Source organism: Ursus arctos, unplaced genomic scaffold, assembly GCF_023065955.2.
Source record: "Ursus arctos isolate Adak ecotype North America unplaced genomic scaffold, UrsArc2.0 scaffold_12, whole genome shotgun sequence".
Taxonomy (NCBI): Eukaryota; Metazoa; Chordata; class Mammalia; order Carnivora; family Ursidae; genus Ursus; species Ursus arctos.
In genome coordinates, this window is record NW_026622786.1 from 5,197,605 (window position 1) to 5,221,521 (window position 23,917).

At 39.9% G+C, this 23,917-nt stretch overlaps 1 non-coding gene and 1 pseudogene across 1 annotated transcript; one reads left to right on the forward strand and one right to left on the reverse strand.

The window, feature by feature from the left end:
• Positions 1 to 1,602: 1,602 nt before the first annotated feature.
• LOC125282166 (small nucleolar RNA U3) lies at positions 1,603 to 1,813 on the forward strand. Its single transcript, XR_003313761.2, has one exon. It is a non-coding gene; the product is annotated as a small nucleolar RNA U3 (small nucleolar RNA).
• A 10,448-nt stretch (positions 1,814 to 12,261) lies between these two features.
• Positions 12,262 to 23,917, reverse strand: part of LOC125281743 (notch homolog 2 N-terminal-like protein A) — a 77,801-nt pseudogene continuing 66,145 nt past the window's right edge.

Genomic DNA, 23,917 nt, shown 5'->3' on the forward strand with positions numbered 1-23,917 from the left:
GTTCATCTACTTTACATTGACAGCATCAAGCTCTTCAACTTAGTGGCTGGACTTGGCTGAGATCAAGGTGCAATGGGTGTGGCCAGGTGGCACTGAGCATTCAAGGGAGACGACATGGGATTGGATCAACCACTTCTGAAAGCTCATCATCTCCCCACCCCATTCTAGTTTCCAACCATACAACATAATGATACTGCTGTGTGAGATTCAGCAAAGGCTTTATTTTTTTTTTTATTGCAAGTTTTTACTTAAATTCCAGCTAGTTAACACAGGGTATAATATTAGTTTCAGGAGTAGAATTTAGTGATTCATCACTTACATACGACAAACACCCAGTGCTCATCACAGCAAGTGCCCTCCTTAATGCCCATCACCCATTTCACCCATCCCCCTGCCCACCTCCCCTCCAGCCACCATCACTTTATTCTCTATAGTTCAGAGTCCGTTTTATGGTTTGCCTCTCTTTCCTTCCTTCCTATGTTCATCCGTTTTGTTTCTTAAATTCCATATGTAAGTGAAATCATACAGTATTTGTCTTCTCTGACTGACGTATTTCTCTTAGCATCATACACTCTAGCTCCATCCACATCACTGCTACAACAGATACACCAATTCGGTAAGTTGCAGGATTCAAAATCAACATATAGGAGTCTGTTGCATTTCTATACACCAATAATGAAGCAGCAGAAAGAGAAATCAAGGAATCGATCCCATTTACAATTGCACCAAAACCCATAAGATACCCAGGAATAAACCTAACCAAAGAGAAGAAAGATCTCTGAAAACTACAGAACACTTAGCAAAGAAACTGAGGAGGACACAAAGAAATGGAAAAACATCCCATGCTCATGGATTGGAAAACCAAATATTGTTAAAACGTCTATACTACCCAAAACAATCTACACATTTAATGCAATCCCTATTTAAATACCACCAGCATCTCTCACATAGCTAGAAGAAACACTCCTCAAATTTGTATGGAACCACAAAAGACCCTGAACAGCCAAAGCAATCCTGAGAAAGAACAACAAGGCTGGAGGCATCACGATTCCAGACTTAAAGCTGCATTACAAAGCTGTAGTCATCTAGACGGTATGGTACTGGCACAAAAACAAACACATAGATCAATGGAACAGAATAGAGACCCCAGAAATGGACCCTCAACTATATGGTCAGCTAATCTTTGACAAAGCAGGAAAAAAATCCCTGGTATTTAAGACAGGTTATGGGGAAACATTGGAAGTTTGGGTTTGCAGTTCAGCTTAGAATGTCCAGTATGAAGCAGAATAATGCTGATTTGATATTCCAACAATATTGAGTCTTCTAATCTATGAATGTGATATATGTTTTTCTATTTATTTAGATTTCCATTAATTTATCTCAGCAGTAGTTTTCAGGGGTCTTTGTTATATGTGTTCTCATGCATTTAATGATGGCGGACATGAATCTCTATTGTGTTTGTCAAATTTCATTTCCTTTTTTTAAAATTTCATTTTCTAAATGTCCACTGCTAGTATGGAGAAACGGATTACCTGTTACTGTTACCTGTTACTGAGGTATAATTTAGGTACAGTAGACTGCATCACTTGAAAGTATACAATTGAGACTATACTTTCAGGGATCATTTCTATAGTTTGTTACTAGAGAAGTTCCTCTGAACGTGTAGAGTACCCGAAACCACGAGGAGGAGGCACAAGGTTCTCTCCTGAGCCAGAGGCTAGCTTTAGATGTTTCCACAACTGCCAATTGCCACTGATGCTCCTTCTTGTCCTCCTTTGGAGGAGTAAAAAGAAGAGGATGCAGTGTGAGTGCTTTCACAACAAAATAAAATTAAAAAAAAAAACTTAACTGTACAGTTAAACACATTTTCACAGAGGGACATACAATGGAAACTACTGCTCCATTCAGGACACAGGGTATTTCCTCTAGGTCACAACTTCCCTTGGGTGGTACCATTGAAGCCCATCACTGCTTCCATCCTCAGCCCCAGGCAACCACTGGCATCATAGGTGGGCTTACATTTTTAACAACTTTATGTAAATGGAACTCTTTCATGTCTACATTCCTTTGTGCAGCCTAAGGATTCGAAAATCAACCCCTATTACTACATGCATCACCACTTCAGGCATTTTCATTGGTAGTAGTATTCCTCTGTATGGATATATTCTGTCTGTACCTTCACCTATTAATGGACATCTATGTCGTTTCCAGGGTTTAGCCATTGTGAGTACAGCTGTGAGGAATATTCGTGTGCATTTGTTGTGTGGACATATTGTGTAAATACTTAGGAGAGGAATGGCTGTTCATGTGATTGGTAAATGTCTATCTGTGGTTCGGCTTTTCTAAGTGGCTGGACCATTTTTCATTCCCACAAGTGTAAGAAACTTCTAGGTACTTTACATCCGCACCACATATGTTTAGAGCCTTCGTAATTGTAGGCACGGGGATGGATGTGTAATGGTAACTCACTGTCTTACTCATTTATCTTCCTGATGACTGAGTGTGCTGTGCAAAACTGACCTCTGTGCTACACGGCCAAAATATAAGACGAAGACAGAGTTTGGAAAAATGAGGAACAACAGCTTCATTGCTGTCCCGGGCAAAGGAGGCTACAGAAGGCTAAGGCCCTCATAAACTGGGAGCCTCATGGAACACTACATCAAAAACTAAGGATATACTGTATGGTGACTAACATAATAAAAAATCATTATTTAAAACAACAAAAACAAAAACAAACTGTTAGCCTAGTCCCCTTGGAGGAAGAGGCGGGGGGGGGGGGTTATAGGGAAATATAGGATCTAGCCAGTTTGACAGAAATTATGTGGGTGCTGGCAGCTCCTTCATCATGTCTTTCGGGTGGTACCAGGTTCCTGAAACAAAAGGCTAAGAAAGGAGGAGCAGAGGTTTGCAGAAGAGAAGAAAAAGGCTACCTAGTTCAAAATTGAGCCTTGCAGAGACATTAATGCAGCCATTTTGATTTTTGTTCAACTTTATGCTTTTAAGTGGTTTAAGTGGAGCATCTTTTCAAGTGCTTTTTGGCCATTTGTGTATCTTCTTTGGTGAATCATTTCTTCTTCAAATCTTTTGACCAGTTCTCTTATTGCTTTGTCTTATCGGACACAATATGTGTCAGAACATTACACTGAAAATAGAAACAGAAGGAAAACTACCAAACTCATTCTATGAGGCCAGTATTATCTTGATCCCCAAACCAGGCAAAGACCCCATCAAAAAGGAGAATTATAGACCGATATCCCTGACGAATATGGATGCCAACATTCTCGACAAGATCCTAGCTAATAGGATCCAACAGTACATTAAAAGGATTATCCATCATGAACAAGTGGGAATCATCCCTGGGATGCAAGGGTGGTTCAACATTCGCAAATCGATCAGTGTGATAGATCGTATCAACAAGAAAAGAGTCAAGAACCGTATGATCCTCTCAATTGATGCAGAAAAAGCATTTGACAAAATACAGCATCCTTTTCTGATTAAAACCCTTCAGAGTGTAGGGATAGAGGGTACATTCCTCAATCTCATGAAAACTATCTATGAAAAGCCTACAGCAAATATCATTCTCAATGGAGAAAAGCTGGAAGCCTTTCCCTTAAGATCAGGAACACGACAAGGATGCCCACTCTCGCCACTATTATTCAACATAGTACTAGAAGTCCTTGCAACAGCAATCAGACAACAAAAAGGGATCAAAGGTATCCAAATCGGCAGAGAAGAAGTCAAAATGTCTCTCTTTGCAGATGACATGATACTCTATATGGAAAACCCAAAAGAATACACTCCCAAACTATTAGAAGTTATAGAGCAATTCAGTAATGTGGCGGGATACAAAATCAATGCTCAGAAATCAGTTGCATTTCTATACACAGACAATGAGACTGAAAAAAGAGAAATTAGGGAATCCATCCCATTTACAATAGCACCAAAAACCATACGTTACCTTGGAATTAACTTGACCGAGACGTAAAGGATCTATATTCTAGAAACTACAAATCACTCTTGAAAGACATTGAGGAAGACACAAAAAGATGGAAAAATATTCCATGCTCATGGATTGGAAGAATTAACATAGTTAAAATGTCCATGCTACCCAGAGCAATCTACACTTTCAATGCTATCCCGATCAAAATACCGATGACATTTTTCAAGGAACTGGAACAAATAGTCCTTAAATTTCTGTGGAACCGGAAAAGGCCCAGAATCTCCAAGGAACTGTTGAAAAGGATAAACAAAGCTGGGGGCATCACAATGCCGGATTTCGAGCTATACTACAAAGCTGTGATCACAAAGACAGCATGGTGGTGTCACAAAAACAGACACAGAGACCAATGGAACAGAATAGAGAACCCAGAAATGGACCCTCAGCTCTCTGGGCAACTAATCTTTAATAAAGCAGGAAAAAACAACCAGTGGAAAAAAGACAGTCTCTTCAATAAATGGTGCTGGGAAAATTGGACAGCTACATGCAAAAGAATGAAACTTGACCACTCTCTCACACCATACACAAAGATAAACTCCAAATGGATGAAAGACCTCGATGTGAGACATGAATCCATCAAAATCCTAGAGGAGAACATAGGCAGCAACTTCTACGAAATCGGCCAAAGCAACCTTTTTCATGACACATCTCCCAAGGCAAGAGAAAGAAAAGATAAAATGAACTTGTGGGACTTCATCAAGATAAAAAGCTTCTGCACAGCCAAGGAAACAGTCAAAAAAAAACTAAGAGGAAGCCCATGGAATGGGAGAATATATTTGCAAATGATGCTACAAATAAAAGACTGGTATCCAAGATCTACAAAGAACTTCTCAAACTCAATACGTGAGGAACAAATAAACAAATCATAAAATGGGCAGAAGTTATGAACAGACACTTTTCCAATGATGACATACAAATGGCTAACAGACACATGAAAAAATGTTCAAAATCATTAGCCATCAGGGAAATTCAAATCAAAACCACACTAAGATACCACCTTACGCCAGTGAGAATGGCAAAAACTGACAAGGCAAGAAACAAGAATTGCTGGAGAGGATGTGGAGAAAGGGGATCCCTCCTACATTGTTGGTGGGAATGCAAGTTGGTACAGCCACTCTGGAAAACAGTGTGGAGGAGGTCCCTTAAAAAGTTAAAAATTGAGCTACCCTATGACCCAGCCATTGCACTACTGGGTATTTACCCCAAAGATACAGATGTAGTGAAGAGAAGGGCCATATGCACCCCAATGTTCATAGCAGCATTGTCCACAACAGCTAAATCGTGGAAGCAACCGAGATGCCCTTCAACAGATGACTGGATTAAGAAGTTCTGGTCCAGGTATACAATGGAATATTACTCAGCTATCAGAAAGAACGAGTTCTCAACATTTGCTGCAACATGGATGGACTGGAGGAGATAATGCTAAGTGAAATACATCAAGCAGAGAAAGACAATTATCATATGATTTCTCTCATCTATGAAACATAAGAACTAGGAAGATCGGTAGGGGAAGAAAGGGATAAAGAAAGGGGGGGGGTAATCAGAAGGGGGAATGAAGCATGAGAGACTATGGACTCTGAGAAACAAACTGAGGGTTTCAGAGGGGAGGGGGGTGGGGGAATAGGATAGGCTGGTGGTGGGTAGTAAGAAGGGCACGTATTGCATGTTGCACTGGGTGTTATATGCAACTAATGAATCATCAAACTTTACATCAGAAACAGGGATGTGCTGTATGGTGACTAACATAAGAAAAAAACATTAAAATAGAAAAAATGTGGTGAGCACTGAGTAATGCATAGGATTGTTGAACCAATGTTTTACACCTGAAACTAATAATACATTGTATGTTAATCATACTTCAATTTTTAGAAAGTAGGGGAAAATGTGGTAAATCTACAATGGAATATTATTCAGCCATGAAAGGAGTGAAGCACTGATACCTCCTATAACATGAACGAACTTTGAAAAACATTAGGTGAAAGGAGCCAATTCCAAATGATCACATATGTTTCCATTTATATGAAATGTCCAGAACAGGCAAATCTATAGAGACAGAAAGTAGATGAGTAGTTCCCTGGTGCTGGGGGAGAATTAGGGACCAAGGTAATGTGACTACTGATGGTACAAGGTTTTTTCTGGAGTGATAAAAATGTTCTAAAATTGATTGTGGTGATGGTTACACATATCTGTGAATACACTGAAAACCCCTGAATTGTACACTTCCAAGAGCAAATTATATGGTATGCAAATTGTATCTCAATAAACCTATTACATTAGGGGGGAATACACTTAAAACAATGCCTGATGCATAAGTGATCTATACATATTAGCTAATACTATTACATATGAGTAGCATCCAAACAGCCCTTAGAAATTATCTACTCTAATCCCTTCATGTTAAAGATGAAGAAGTTGAGGGCCATATGGCTGACTTATCAAGTTTACATGGCTAGTAGGTAGGAGTCAGTACTGAACCAGTTTTAATCACTATGCTGTCTGGGACCCCAGAGTTCCCTAGCAAAAATCTGCAAAACTAACCTAAGGATAAAATCTCCCATGTCTGAGAAAACTCGGGCCAAATCAGTTCTCCTCCAGAGTTAAGACAAGATTTATGCTTTAAAAATAGAGATCCAGACCTCCTTTTGGAAATAGCTAGCAAATTCTTGTAAGAAAGTCCACCCAAGGAGAGGAGGTGGTGGTAAGGATTATATGAATAAGTTACAGTGCAGTCACTTCTTAAAAATGTATTTTAAGGTTCTAGGGGAAAGGGAAACAGACAAGTCTCCAGACCTGTGGGTGGGATGGGTGTAGCAGGCTTACAAAGAGGCTCACATGATCATACTAAAAGGTCTACTGCTTAAAGCCAATTCACATCCTTAAAAGGCCAAAAGGAGAGAAATTAAACTTAGAAGGAACATTTTAAGACTGTGCTGTTATAAAACCATGGCCCACGTAACTGATAAATGATGACAGTGAGGGTGGGGAGCAGAAAAGAATCTTTTGAACTTGTCATTCCACACAGAGAACAGCATCTCTCAAGAAAGCATCCACATCTTTCCATTTTCATACACTGGGATGTGTGAGGATGGAAAGCCTTACAGAGAGACACAAAGAAGAGAGCAGACAGAGGAAGATAAGATGACACACTAGGATTCTCTCAAACCAGGCTAAAAGTCCTCCGGAAGAGCTTTAGTCCACAGCGATGAAAGAGTGAAGGAAAACAACAGGAATGTCTGAAACTGGACAAAGGCAAAAAAAAAGCTACAAGTCTACTTTCTCCTCCAAGCCCCCAAGAAGAAATCTGTCACAAAAGCAAACTGCTCCCATATCTGTCCAGTTGGTTTTCTTGGCCAACATCTTCCATTCTCCAAATGGGCCCAGATGAGCTTGCTGACCTCATGACTGGCCCATGTATCCCTGGGCCCTACCACCCACCCAGGCTGCTGCTCTACATGCCTCTCTTGATATCTCCCTAATGATCTCCACTCTTCTGAATTCATCACCGAAAAAGTAAAAGAAATAAATAAGGTGAATCAAAAGAAAGAAATTTGGTATATATATATTTAAATTACAGAATACAATAATTCTCTTTTCTATCACATTCAATTCATTTGTCAAATATTCACTGGGTCTAAATTTTGTGCCACACACTAAGTTGGTACTGGGAGGAAGAGTTAAAATGAGAGCGTCTACTGGGAAAGATGAACAAATAAACAATCAGTTTGATACGTGCTGTGCTAGAGGTATACAAGTTACCAAAAGACCTTGGGGAAAGTCTCCAATCCCCATGGGGATTGGGAACATAGAAGGCATTTCAGTGAAAGAGGTGCCTTTGACACATCATAAAGAATAAGCTCTAGGGGCACGTGGGTGGCTCAGTCAGGTGAGCATCCAACTGTTGATTTTGGCTCAGGTCATGATCTCAGGGTCGTGGCATGGAGCCCCGTATCAGGCTCTGTGCTCCGGGTGGAGTCAGCTGGAGATTTTCTCTCTTTCTCTCTCTCCCTTTGCCCCTCCCCCACTCACACTCTCTAAATAAATAAATAAATAAAATCTTTTTTTACAAAAGAATAATTTCTATATAAAAAGGCAAGGTGGGCAGGGGAAGGTGACAGAAAGCTAAGGAGATAGCATGGTCCAAACTACTGAGCATAGGAGAATTGGAAAGACTTCCAGGAACATCAACTAAAACTGGCACTAAAATAATGCACCCTGGAAAGTGGTATGATCATTTCTGCAGCAGCTCCAGAGAAATCTGCCGAAGTATGACTAGGATAATACCCAAGAGAAAGTTACATGCCCCTGCATATGAGAATACAAAAGGGAATTATTTCTAACAGTTTTTAAGCTCAGACACAAAAGCCACAAAATGGGCTTAAGCTTTATTTTAATGATATGGGGGTATCACGTATAATCAGCCTGTAAAGTACAGAGGTAGTTCACGAAGAATAAGCCTCCATTGTTTGGAGAGGACAGATCAGACAGCTTCTTAGGAAATTTTTAAAAAAATCATAAAGGAATAGACAGGTACAGGAGAGAAAGAAAAGTAAAGTACATTGAGGACTGGCCAACCCAAATGTGAACTCACAAGGCACAGCCAACAGATCCAAACAATCTACTGTTCTCTGATCATCTGTGCTACTTTTTAAAATATTCACAAACACAAAAACAGCCTAATTCATTCTCTCCCCACTATTCGGCCCTAACCCAAAAATACTGAGAATCGATGATCCAATAATTTATTTTCTATGTTGCTCTTACATTAAAATTATTCGGGCTGAGTGTCCCTCTTCAGGGCTTCTGCTAAAGACTTATTTAATGGTAGCCCACAAAGGATCTGGATTATTAACAGTTGATCATCCAAGGAGAAAATGAAATACGGTTCCTTGGTTTGATTAGATTAGTTCCCTCTTGAATATATTCCTTTTTTCTTCCCTCAGTGGAGAAACACTTCTTTCTCTGTTACACAAGATGAGTCACTTTTGCAGTTTTAATACTCAAATACTACACTCATATTACTCAACCATAAAAAGGAAAGAAATCTTGCCATTTGTGAAAACATGGATGGACCTAGAGGGTATTATACGTTAAAAGAAATAAGTCAGACAGAGAAAGACAAATACCATATCATTTCACTTATATGTGGAATCTAAAAAACAAAACAGACTCTTAAATATAGAGAACAAACCAGTAGTTGCCAGAAAGGAGGTAGGGGTGGGAGGATGGGCAAAAGAAGTAAAAGGGATAAAGAGGGACAAACTTCCAGTAATAAAATAAATACATCACGGAGGTGAAAAGAACAGCAGAGGGAATATAGTCTGTAATATCGTAATAGTGTTGTATGGAGACAGTGACTGCACTTACTGTGGTGAGCACTGCATAATGTATAAACTTGTCGAAACACTATGTTGTACACCGGAAACTAATATAACATTGTATGTCAACTATACTTCAATAATAAAAATTTAAAAATCAACTCACAGTAACTATAGTGTCCTTTGCAGGAAAAGAAGTATAACGTGACCATTTGAATAGTCACTAACTTATGTGTGGTTCACTGACTTTCAGAGTTGAAAAGGACTCTGAAATTCTTATCCAGTACCAGAGTACACAAGAACTAAAGGAGAAGCCACACTAAGTCTAGGAAGTATGGTACCAGGAAGAAAAGGAGAAGAACAAAATTACATTCTCAACACTAAACTCACTTGGTTGATAAATATTTGTGTGCCTCTTATGAACCTGGCACTGTTTTGGGGTGCTTGGGATACGTCACTAAACAAAAACAAAGATTCTAGCTTTCACTCTGAAGAGGGGAAGGGGCGGCAGAATTTGGAAAAGACAGACAATAGACAATAGACATAATGAAGTAAATTATATAGTGCAAATTATATACTAAGCAGATGATAAGTGTTACAGAAAAAGAAAAAGTAGACCAGGGCCAATAATTAAGGGGGGAGGGAGATGGTTACTATTTGAAATAGGGTGATTAGGGTAGGCCTCAATTAAAAGTGCAAGGACTTGAAATGTGGCAGGAAGCACACAGGGGAGTTGCTTAATACCATAACAAGCCTTTGTCCCTCCTGCTGACTTGGTTTCTCCATTTTTAGAACTGAAACTATGATTCTCTTCAAATAAGGGTGTTATTTACATGGAGATAGTGATTATTATTTTAAGTAACATTTTAGTCTCTTGAATAGTGTGCAGCACAATGGAAGGAGGGGCAAGGAGAATGGTATTGCATTATGAAAAGGACTTTCTCAGAAAAAATAATCTCCAGGCACTATTTCCCTATATGGAAATAAAGTTAATACTTTCCAAACTCCACCTGGGACATAAAAACAATGAGCATAAACTCTTACAAATTGTGTAAATACATACTGCATCGTCTATTGTTTTGAATTCTCTTTAAATTTCTTTGTATACATTGTCTAAGCTGATGTCATCTGTTTTAGATCATGCGACCCCAAAAGGCAAGAACTAGTCTACTTAAGTATCTTAAATGTCTGCATGGTGCCATACATAGGCTGATAGGTAACAAAGAGTATTTGATCATAATTAGAAGTATCTTCTACTTTTTTTTTTTTTAATCCAAACATGTCAAAGCATTTAACAAAAAGTGTCACACATTTTCAAAGTACCTTCAGGGATAGACAAGCAGTGCAGTACGATGCAGTAAGACGTAGAGGCTTTAGAAATAACGTCTCTGGTTTTCAGGCCTCAGCCTAACCACATGTTAGCTGTGCGACTTTGGGTAAAACTTAACATCTCCAAACTTGAACTATGGGTAAATCACTTAACATCTCCAAACTTGAGCTATTTCACCTGGGAAAACTAGAAAAATCATACCTTTCCCCAAGGTTTTTGTATAATTGAGCTAATGGAGGCAGAAGTACCTGGCACAGGGCCTAACTCATAAAAGGCATTGGATAAGTGTTAGTTTTCTCTTTGCCAAATCTTCTCCCCCGCCCCACATCCCCATCCCGAACCCCAACACAGACACACACACACACACACACACACACACACACACACACACGGGCCCACTTCATTAGTGAGTAAACAAATGTCTTGCTTTAAAGTACAAGCAGAGCGTAAAAGACAGCCAAGATCTCCTTACTTCATCCCACGAGCCCTGGCAGCCTCTCAGCTGTGGAATCCCTGGTTATTTCCTCTCTCAAGGAGGAGATACTATTCTGGTTTGACAGATCCTTTCCTGGACACACTCTCAGAATTCCCTAAGGTTCTTATCGTGGCTAATGGATAACAATGCAGAGACTATGGGAGTGAACAATCACTCTCTCTTAGCTAAAAACTTCCTTTATTGACTTCTCTGACTTCCCGACCGTATTTCTCTGCCAAATCAACCTCTTGTTCTGGGCAACTATTAAAAATAATTTTCTTGAAATGAAAAAACACATTTAGCTTTCAATAATAATTCATGCTAATCTCAATTATTAGCCACTTAGACTAATAAGATCATTATTATACATGTAAAATTAAATTGTTTACATTTGCCTCCTTCTTTAACTCTTAGCATATGGCCAACAAATATGGGAGTGAAGAAAGATATCTTTTAGTTATTTCTTCTACAAGATAATGTGGATGACAATAATACTCAGTCAATAAAATTTACTTAGCGTCTACAATGATAGCATTACCTAGTCTTCATTGAAAGAGAAACCGAAAGCAATACAATTAAGAGCTTGTTCTTGCGGCTTACAGTTAAATGGAATGAAGTTTTTTATTATGTGGCCGCATCCTGTATCACTCTTTTCCAAGCACATAGCACAGTGCCCAGAAAACAAGTGGCAGTCGATAAATTTTTACTGAATGAAATGAATTAATTACCATTGGGTTTTATACCAAGAACCAACGTACAACCTTTAACCCCCATAGATAAAACACGCAGTCCCGTTATATGTGAAACACATCCACGACACCAGAATCTAAGATTCTCATTTTCTGAAAGAGCAGCTAGAACAACTGCTTTCTGAGGCACTTCTGCTTACTTAGCACTTTATTCCCCCCTACAGTTTTCCTTCTTTTGTTTTTGAACTAAGGATATTTGTATAAAAGCGGAATCTTTGGGGGCACCTGGGTGGCACAGCGGTTGAGCGGTTGAGCGTCTGCCTTCGGCTCAGGGCGTGATCCCGGCGTGCTGGGATCGAGCCCCACATCAGGCTCCTCTGCTGTGAGCCTGCTTCTTCCTCTCCCACTCCCCCTGCTTGTGTTCCCTCTCTCGCTGGCTGTCTCTGTCTCTGTCAAATAAATAAATAAAATCTTTAAAAAAAAAAATGGAATCTTTGTGGCTTAGTAATTCATCTGCTCCAGCTGCTTGTGTTCTGTTCCCAATCAAAATTCTCGGTTTTCAACCTCCTCGTCATTTTTACAAGGGGTTAGAAAATTGGCTGGGCTTGTTCCTTTCTCCATCTCTACAGAATCCTGGGCCCCAAGCTCCCATGAATTGTTCTTTTCTTGGCTTCTATCTTGTAGTTATGTCTGGATGTGACATACCTTATCTATCAGCATGCATCAAGAAGTACCCATTGAGTAACACAGCATTACCCCAGTTCCAAAATTCTCTAGCTTCATGTCAGAGCAAGGTTACTCAAAGTCAGAGAGGGCACATGGAGAGGGCCAGGAGCCCAGGGAACGTTACAAAAGAGTACGAGGGTGCATTTAGGTAGGTAGGAAAATAATCTATTATACCTTCAGAGGTGAAAGCATATAGGAAATTTGATCACCTACTATTATTGTCAATTCAGTTTACAGCACTTTACTAATCACACATATTTTTCAACGGCTAATTCTCATTGTGTTCCCTTCCATTCCATAGGCCTATCTGTCTCTTTCTCAGAGCTGTTTCTCTTATTTCTTGCTGTTCTTCCAAAAAGAACAATAAACAATTTCCTAGCCACTCATCATCATAAACTCTGACATGTTAAATTACCCCCTACTCAGTTTATGGACCCTATTAGCTCATAAAACTCTTCCCTCACCAGCAACCCACCCCACACAAAATCCTTACTTCCCCTTCTTCCTGCTCAGAAGGATATTTCCTAAAGGAGCAACTGAGCCACTCCCACCACCTTCCTTCTGCACTGAAGGTGTTTTCCCCCAACCCCAAGACACTAGGGGCTGTCCTTACCTGGAAGGCAGTTGCATTCAAACGTGAAGTCACCAGTCTGCCGGCAGGTGCCACCATTGACACAGGGGGAGGGTGCACAGGCAAGTAGGGGCTGTTACAGTGCTGGCCTGTGAAGCCTTGGGGGCACTGGCACTGATAGGAACCTGGTAGGTTGAGGCAGGTGCCACCATGCTGGCACTGTCCTGGAATGTCACACTCATTGACATCAGTCTCACACTTCTGTCCTGTGAAGCCTGTGAGGCATTTGCAGGAGAACTGGTTGGCCACAGTGGTATAGGTACTTCCATTTGCACAGGGATGAGACAGGCAGGCATCAGTCCACTGGCACAGCTTACCTATGGAAGGAGAACAGAACTCAGTGCTCCCCACTGAAGTGGGAGCCAGCCTCAGCCTCAACATTCCACGTCTCCCACCCATCCAACAGCTCTACTGTGTGGAGACTCCCTAAACTCACTGAACTTCACAGGAGGCCCAAATCACAGCCTCCTCAAGATCACCTGATATAGTCACTCCCTGGCGCCCTCGGGCAAATACAAAGACTTAGTGGAGCACATTGCAGGGACTGTAGGCTAGTCATATGAAGCCCATCCTTGCAGGATTCCAGCCATCCCTTCAGGGGCAAAGAAGGGTCTGGATCTCCCTACTGTCTCACATCTTGTCTTTGCATAAGCTGCGCCTCTCGTTGGAATGCCATCTTCCTTTTTGTTTACCTAATGAACTTCCACTTGACAACTCTACTCATAAGTTACCTTATTGCCCTTCTCAGCTCCCTAAATCATTCTCTCTCACACACATATCTGCACATGTATATACACAGCCCAAATTTGCTGTTTCCATTTATATCACCCATAACATGGGCAGGGGCTGGATCCCTGTAGTAGACTCTCAAAGCATGTCTTCTGAGTGAATAGAAGAATGCATTGATCTTTTCCACAATATACAATTACTAACAGACCTCTTATATGATAGAAAAAAGTCAATGCTACTTTTATTTCCTTTAAACACAACCCACACACGTATTCTGGGAAACATTTTATTAATTGTGGTCTTGCTATAAATACTGCTTGATGTGTTTGAAGAGGATGAAGAATCTCTGGCTACTTATCTATGAAAAAAACTAGAAGCTGTTATGAGAATAAAGGTCTAGAAAGGTACGTCTTGTGGACTCTGAAGTAGGAAAATATAAGAGGAAGCCAGAAGACTCTGATGTGTTGGATCCTAAGGCACGTCTTTGAGGCAGAAAGAGAAAAAAGAAAAATTCCCATGCTATTAGTAAATCTGGTATTCATATGGATTTTTGTTTTCATTAGCTTAAGCTTTTTGTTTTTACCTAAGATTATGAGAACCCCTGAACTTGTTAGTATTCCAATTGGTTGTCTAGGTAAACATCCAAATATCTGACCCCCATAGAAAAACAAATGAAAGCCATGACAGCTTTTCTAAAAGGAAGAAGGAGGTGACACATGAGCACACAGAAGTGTTCTCTATCAAGGAATGTCACATCAAAGGGGAAAGGTACACTAAAAATTTGGGCACAGCAGGGGCGCCTGTGTGGCTCAGTCAGTTAAGCATCTGCTTTCAGCTCAGGTCATGATCCTGAGGTCCTGGGATCAAGCCCCATGTCCAGCTCCCTGGTCAGCAGGGAGTCTGCTTCTCCCTCTGCCCCTTCCCCCACCTATGCGTGTGCACGCGAGCTCTCGCTCTCCCACTCTCAAATAAATAAATAAAATCTTAAAAACAAAACAAAACAAAACTGGGCACAGCACATGTATCTCAAGATGTTAAGCAGAGAGAAAAAGAAGGAACTAAAATTCTTCTTCCTATTTTTTCTTCATTCCTCTGAGAGGAACTTACCTACAGTAGGGAAGAGATAAAAATGGTTCCTCTGGCAACTGTGTGTATAGAGTATTTGCCTACAACTGAAACAGAAAGGTCCCTGAACCTGTGCTACGTACAGGCACTAACTTCCCACCTCTGCTTCTTCAAGTATGAGTGGAGATAAACCCAAGAAGGTCTGACTAGGTGGGGTATAAGGGCTACCACAAAACCAAAAGGGTAAACTTAACTGTTGTAATTCCTAAAGACAGACAAAAGTGGCAGATGGGTGAAAATAATCAGAGCCCTGCAAAACACCAAGAAGAGATCCTTTTAAGGGCAAAGGAAGAAGTTTTAACATGGGGATCATTTCAGAGTAACATCTTAATTAAGAAGACATTACTGCCATTTTCACTAGTCAGGATTAAAATGTTTTAAATGGCTATGCCTTCCCTTTGCCTGTGGAGCAAAACAAACCAAAACTGACAATCAGGAAAAAATTATTCTTTTAACCACCAAATCTCTTCAATGAATCACAATTCTGTCATGGTCGTGATGAAGATAATGGACCATTCTAACTATCCTATACCACCACCAACATCTTTTAATGAAAAATCAATAAAACAAGTGTTCCAAACTAACCAATCCAGTCTAGTTTACTGACTACGTTTTTAATTTTTGTTCATCAGATTTACAGAATTGCTAGTGTAGTGGGCAACAAGATATTGAATGGTTCTGTTTTCCTCATCTAACTTAATAAACATCTATGGCTCATTTTGAATAAAGCTCGGACCCACCTTTGAAGAACTCACAATCTAGTCAGATGAAAGACATATAAAAAATATTACAATAAAATGTGATACATAAGATAATAGAACATAGAGACTGCTTAAAGGAATCACACACAAAAAAGTCACTAAGACAGAATTTTAAATAACATTGGGCAATCACCAATTGTAGAAGAATTGGTGGCATTCCAGGCAAAGGGGTGTGCAACAGCATGGAGGCAACAGGAAATATGACATTTTCAGGAAATGGTGAGAATGTTGGTGTGACTAGAGCTAGATGCTTGTGGGAAGTAAAGCTATAAAAAGATGTAAGGCCGAGACCATGACAGGCTATGGAAGCCATGTAAAAGGGTTTGCAGTCGACTCTACAGATGATAAAAAGTCATTAGACATTGTAAGCAAGTGAGTTTGTGAGATGACTGGCATCCACGATCAAAGATGTGGCAATGGGACAGATGAACAAGATGGGGAGAAAGTAACAGTAAGGAAACCAGTTAGGCAACAACTGCAGAAGCCCAGGTGAGGGCTGACCTGTCACCAACATGGACAGGATAGACTTCAACTGCAGAGCAGGAGAGGAAATGGAGAAGAGTAAACAGGTGAGAGGTGCTTCAGGGGCTAGGTTAGGGGCCTGACTCCAAGTGGGGTAAGGGAGAAGGGGGATCTAGTTTGAAATACACGGACTATACATCACTACCACCCCATTTATATCAACATGTTGAATGTGAGGTACTTGTCAAGTTTCCAAGGATAATATGCAGCACATAGTTAGAAATATGAGCCTGAATGTAGGGTAGGGGGGGAGTGAAATGGATGACTAGAAGAGTCACCAGCAACTGATGAAGATAATGACAGCTGAAGCCACTGGAGATAGCTGGGGGACCTGTGATAAGGCTCAAAAGAGGGCTCAAAACAGAGTTCCAACGAACACAAAAATTTCATGGATGAGGACAAGGCAATGCAGAAGCTAAAGGAATAGTCAGAGTACAGAAAACCAGAAAAACCAGGGCCCTGAATGTCTAGGGAGATATTTCAAGCAGCAAGTAATCAATAGCACAGACAGCTTTTCTTCTAGGGATGGTGAAATAAAGTTCTGATCCCCAATCTTGACATATATACTTTAGGCAGTCAAATATTTCTGCCTTTCTCTTTCTCCCTCTTAGAAATCTCAAAAGGAAGTTAAAGATAGTTGTCTGGAACACTCTAGTTCCTTATCATAATGTTAAACATACACCAGAGTTAGAGGATCCTTAAGAACTACATGTCAAGATCTAAGAGATGCTAAGGAAAGGTATCTGCTGAGAATAGGAAAATATAGCCCAGAGTCACATTTGTTACCTGGGAAACCAACTTGGCAGGTGCACTCATAGTCATCCCAGCTACGCACGTGGCAGGTGCCTCCATTCAGGCAGGGGTGAGTAACAAAGCAGGGGTGAGTTGTCGAGTACTGGCAATCATCTCAAGTGAACCCCAGGACACATCGGCATGTGGCTTTCCCCAACATGGCCTGGGCCACACACGTGCCACCATTTTGGCAGCGGTTCTTCTCACAGGGGTCTCGATGTTGACAATATTCTCCCAAGAAACCCTCCAGACATCTGGAAAAGAGAGGAGGAGTCCATGAAAACACCCGACTTCTTGTAAGTCCAAAAATTAAAAGATAATGCAGTGCATTCAAGAAAACACTAGACTGTGAACTGAGAGACTTAAAGGTGCAACCTATAAAACTGCCTTTGTTCAGAAGCACAAGAGACTATGGACTCTAAGAAACAATCTGAGGGCTTCAGAGGGGAGGGGGGTGGGGGAATGGGATAGGCTGGTGATGGGTAGTAAGGAGGGCACGGATTGCATGGTGCACTGGGTGTTATACGCAACTAATGAATCATCGAACTTTACATCAAAAACCAGGTATGTGCTGTATGGTGACTAGTATAATATAATATAATATAATATAATATAATATAATATAATATAATATAATATATAAATAATTACTAAGGCTGGGGTGCCTGGGTGGCTCAGTTGGTTAAGAGTCTGACTTCGGCTCAGGTCATGATCTCTCCTGGGAGGAGACCAGCATCAGGCTCTATGCTCAGCGGGGAGTCTGCTTCTCCCTTTCCCTCTCCCTTGGCCCCTCCCCCTGCTCCTACTCTCTCTCTCTCAAATAAACAAAAACTTAAGAAAAAAAAAAAAAGAAGTGCTTAGAGAACTTAACCACACACTCTCCTGTCCTTTCAAGTCTTGGTAGGTGACAGAATACCAGGTGGGTGACCCAGCATGGTCTGCCATGGCCGGTCAGCATAATCTTTATCAAGGGAAAATGCAACCACAGCTTTTCTCATGTAGGTATAGGCTGGTATGGTGTACCAGCACTTTTTTGTGCAGCATTGTTGATACTTGTCTGTTTAAATTCATTACCTTTCTCATTTTGACTAAGTCATTTGTTAGGATTAAGACATTCACATGATAATGCATGGACTGACCCACTTCTCCTCTCCAATTTAGAATTAGAAAATATCATGCGCTTTCTCTCAATTAAGCACTGAGAAATAGTATGTCCTTTTCTTGTTTCCATTGAGACATCAACTGGCCTGTATCTAGATTTCTGGGTTATGTTCAGGGGTTACATTTCTCTACGATGGAAAAAGAAAAAGGCGGTACAGGAAAGGGGAAGGATTCAAAGGAGCTTTTTTAAAAACTTAAATCTGTTCAGATATAAAGAGCAGGCAGCGTTTTTTAACCAAATAAAAAAGCACAAAATATAATGAAAATAACACAAAAATATCTAAGGTACCATGCAAATGCCAAAGTGAAGAAGAGAAAACAATTCAAGAATAACATTCTATAACATTCTCCATGTGGCGCGCTGAGGAATCTTTTTATATGCACCCATTGATTCATAAGATATGCAACCATCCCAAATTGTGTGTAGTATTTACAACAATCCTACATTCTCTAAACAGCATTAAAAAAAAAAGGCATGGATAGTCCCATTTTCCTAATATAGAGGTTATTTAAATGAGACCTCTAAGAAGCATTCAAACGTAACACAAAGACTTTGATTCTAACTATAAATTTTACCACGTGGCTGTCGCCTCAGATATTTGGTTAAACCTATTTCTCCATTTTACGTTTTGGAGGATAGAAAACTAGGTCTACAAGGCTGCTCCATCATTACCTCAAAGATGACACACTTAAACCAATAAAACTCCCCCCCTCAACACCAGCTCCCATCACCCCTCCCTATGTGCAGATTCTATGTCCTGATTCTCCCTATCGCCCACACTTAAAGCACCGGGGTTGTGTTTTCCTCCTTCCTATCTTTGCCGAATCATATCCAAGATGTTTCATTAGGCACTGGTTGGCAAGGTGAGGTCTTCAGAGGTCCCAGTTATTGAGAAAAGGAGGAGGACCAGATATTAAGGAACTAAGACAGAACACGCCCAGAGAATTGTGCAGTAGTTAACATGGCTGGAGGAGGAAACAGAGCTGGTAGGTAGCTCCAGTGGTAGTGATGTAACTGGTGACATACTCCTCCCCTCTTCCTAGACCTGAATACAGTAAGCATGGCAGAGCCAGGAGCAGCTCGAGTTCTGAGCATCTTCATGAGCAGGTGAAGCTAGAAATGGAGAGGCAGTAAGGAGGGGGCACAGCACTAAAACCAAAGACTGGCTGAAGCTTCTGTGAGGCGTCTGCATCTCCTACGGTCAGAAGGTCTGTTTGGAGTGAGTCCTGGTGCTGTGACCTTAGACGTGTTACGTAACTTCACTGTTAGTTCTCTCACATTTTAAATAGTTAAAAAAGCTACCTACATTGTTGTAAGAACTGAACAAAATCAAGTATGTGAAGAGCCGTATGTTAAAAAGTTTTGCAAATGAAAAACATTTTTTCTCTCTTTAAACTTACTGAGGAAAATATGATGCTTTATTCAAATCACAGCTTGATTTGATAATAGGTTATTTTCTGATTTTTTTAAAGGAGAAGAACAAAAACTGTCAATGTAGCATAGCCAAAATTATCCCGGAGCTATATTATTAAAAGCATTTGTAAGTTATGTAAGAAGTCTGTTATGGATGATGTTAAAAACTGCAACACAATTCTCACTCACAGTGGCAGTCCTATGGGCGTTAAGCCTGGCTGACAACTCTAGATTCACCCATATGGAAATTATTCACCTTATAAATAATGGCAAACTTTTAAACCTGGGTGGGCTTTTCCCAGCTTTGCTCCTGGACTATTACACCATCACCACCTCCCCAACACTATCAGATGGCATCTGCTCAGAGAATGCAAATTTATTTAAATGTTAGTATCATAAACATGTAAAGAAAACATAAGGTTCCCAGGAAAACAGAAATGAAACAATATGAAACTTTCTGGAGCCAAAGAAGAATATTCCTGAATTATGCGTCACTAGGGTTTAATCTTCATTGTTGTTCCCTACCAAGTACAGGAAAATACGTTTCAACTAAGGTATGTTTAAGAAACCAGTAAAAGCAGGGGCACCTGTGTGGCTCAGTCATTAAGCGTCTGCCTTCAGCTCAGGGTGTGATCTCGGCGTTCTGGGATCGAGCCCCACACCAGGCTCCTCCTCTGGAAGCCTGCTTCTTCCTCTCCCACTCCCCCTGCTTGTGTTCCCTCTCTCGCTGGAGTCTCTATCTCTGTCAAGTAAATAAATAAATAAAATCTTAAAAAAAAAAAAAAAGAAACCAGTAAAAGCAGAGGTGGGCAAATACAGCTTGTAGACCTACTATGGTCCACTGCCTATTTTTGTATGGCCCATGAGCTAAGAGTAGTTTTTACATTTTTGAATGGTTAGAAAAATGCCAGAAAAAAAAAAGATAATATTCTGTGACATTTGAAAATTATGTAAAATTCAATTTCAGTGTCCATAAATAGTCATACTGGAACACAGTCACACTCATTCATTTATGGATTGTCTATGGCTACCTACACATTACTGAGTTAAGTAGTTGTGATGAGACCATTTAGCCTGAAAAATATTTACTATATGGTGCTTTATACAAAAGTTTGACGGGTGCCTGGGTGGCTCAGTCGGTTAAGCATCTGCCTTTGGCTCAGGTCACAATCCCAAGGTCCTGGGATCGAGTCCCACCTTGAGCTCCCTGCTCAGCGGGGAGTCTGCTTTTCTCTCTCCCTCTACCCCTCTCCCCACTTGTGCTCTATCACTCGCGCTCTCTCTCTCTCAAATAAATAAAGAAAATAAAGAAAAGAAAAAGAAAGTTTGCCAACTCCTCGGTAAGAAAATATATGATGCCCAATTCTATATAGAGCATCCAACATGCTTATTAATAATGATGTTAATGATGACAAAGAAGAATGTTCTCATTTCAGTTTCTTCAAAGAATATTGCACTCATTCATTCATGAAACAAACATTTAGTAAGTGCCTATTATGTGCCAGATATTGTTCTAGTGCTAGGAAAGTCCTTGAACTTGTGGAGTTTAAATTCTAGTAACAAAAGACAAAAAATAAGATTAGTAAGTAAAATACATAATTTGTTTGGTAGAGTTAAGTGCTATGAAAAAAAATAATAAAACAGGAAACGGGTGATGGGAAGGGATGGAAGTGGGAACAGTAGGATATAGTTAAATGAAATATTTTGATTTTAAATAGGAAAATCAGAGAAGGCCTCACTGAGAAGGCACATTTCAGTCAACACGTAAATGAGGTGAAAGACTAGCCATGCAGGGGAAGTGTGTTCAAGGAGGAGGGAACAGCAAATACAATGGACCTAAAATAGGAAACAGTCCTGGCATGTTTGAGGAATAGCAAGGAGACCTCTGTGGCTCTCCCAAAAGGATTAAGAAAAAGAGTAGCAGATAAATGGATGAGAGCCGTACTGTGAGGCAGATCATGAGGAGTCTGTAGACCACCATGAAGAAAGCTTGAGGTTTTTACTCTAGGTAAGATAATATAACGTACAACTGACTTACTCTCCCAAAGTCCATAATAGAACTAGATCTTATTTCTATGTGAAACTAGACCTACTGTTAATATAACAATACTCAGTTTCTTATTTAAAATGTTCTAGAGGGCTAGACATCAATCAGCCTATTCCTTTACCTTAAAACATGTACAAATCTCTTTTAACCTAACAAATCTCTTAAATTAACAAATCTCTTTTAAAATGTTTTAGTGAACATTTTTTGCTAAGCCCTATTTCCCTTTCCAAATTCTTCTTCCATCACAACCAAACTCCTGTAACTGTGGCCTAATTTTACAGAGAGTTTCCCTTTCTCTTCCATCTAGTTCTTCCTTGTCCCTTTGCAACAAAACTTTCATTCTAATTATCACCCAGAAATTATGCTCTCAGAGCAATGACTCTCCCTTTGTCAAGTTCAGTCTGAAATTTCATCATAAAGAATTTCTCTTTCCTGGAGCACCTGGGTGGCTCAGCCGACTCTTGATTTCAGCTCAGGTCATGATCTCAGGGCTGTGAGAGAGAGCCTCGAGTTGGGCTCCTCCAAGCTGGGCGTGAAGCCTGCTTGAGATTCTCTCTCTCTCTCTCTCTCTGTCTCTCTCTGCCTCTACCCCTCCCCACCCCTTCTCTAAATAAGTTGATTAATTAAGAACAAACCTAAAAATATTTAAAGAAATTCTCTGTCCTATAGGAGGTGTCTCTGACCACACCTCCTATCATTTTAATCTTTTTACATTTGGTTTCTAGGACTCCCTCTATCTCAAAGCTTGGTAAATTCTTAGTCTAGATTGCTGATTCCTCTTCTCCTTCTTCCCCATCAATTATGGGGAAACTTTAAGTTTGGGATGCACTGCTCTTTCCTCTCATATGCATTTCTTACTGTTGTTGCTGTTGATTTGGTTTTGAAGAACTACGTTCATGTACCCACATGAACAGCTCCAGCTCCATATGTTCCGTTTACTAAACGTCATCTACCTACCCTAATATACTCTGCAGTACTTGAAACTGAACATTTGAAAAGTAGGATCATTTTCACATGAAACTTTAATTCTTCCATTTTTCTAAGGTCTCCATTCACAATCTCAAAAGCCACTTTTGGTTACTGCTTTTAAGTTATATGTAACATTATCATATTCTGACAAGTCTTATTAAGTGAATTCCTACAACACTCCCCATTCTTATTTACAGTTTCCTTTTTGATATCAATTCTGATCATCTTAAAAGCCTCAGGCCAGATATTATCCTTGGAATAACAGAATCTTGGGACTCAACACACCTTAAGGTAATCTCTACCCAATGAGATAATTCTTTCTAAGATATCCTTAGAAGATGATTGCCAGTCTCTACTTGAATGTAAGCAGTTAAGCATGGTGCCTGAGTAGTAGTAAGAATTGAATAAATGCTTGAAGTTATTATTGTTCTTGCTATTGAGAGTACAGATTCTAGAACCAGAGCACATGGATTTCAATTACAGCTCCACATTTACTTGATGTGTGACCCTGAGCAAGTTATTAAACTTCCTTGTTGTAAAATGGATTTAATAATAGTGCTTACCTTATACGGTTTTTAAATAATTGTAAAGTGCTTAGAATGGTATCTGGCACATAGTAAACACCATGCATTTGTTAAGTAAAATAAAATTAACGGCTCACTACTTCAACAACAGAACAGTTTTCAGTGTGGGTGGACTGCATTATCAGAAAACTCTTTCTTGACTCTTAATCATAGGAAACAAACTGAGGGTTGCTAGAGGGGAGGGAGCTGGGGGGATGGGGTAACTAGGGGGATGGGGTAGCTGGGTGATGGATATTAGGGAGGGCATGGGATGTAATGAGCACTGGGTATTACATAAGATGGATGAATCACTGACCTCTACCTCTGAAATCAATACTATATGTTAATTAATTGAATTTAAATTAAAAAAATAAACAAATGAAAAAGGAAAAAAAGAAAGCTTTTACTTTCTGATGTCTTAAATTCTGCCTCTCCTCCTTGGTATATACCCAAGATAGCTAAAAATGTAAGTCCACACAAGAATTTGTAAAGAATATTCATAGTAGTATTAGTCATAATAGCAAAAAGTAGAAACAACCCAAATGTCCCTAAGCTGATAAATGGATAAATACAATTTAAAAATGGATAAATAAAATGGATAAATGGATACATAAAATGTGGTATATCCATACAATAAAATATTATTTGGCCATGAAAAGGAATGGTGATCT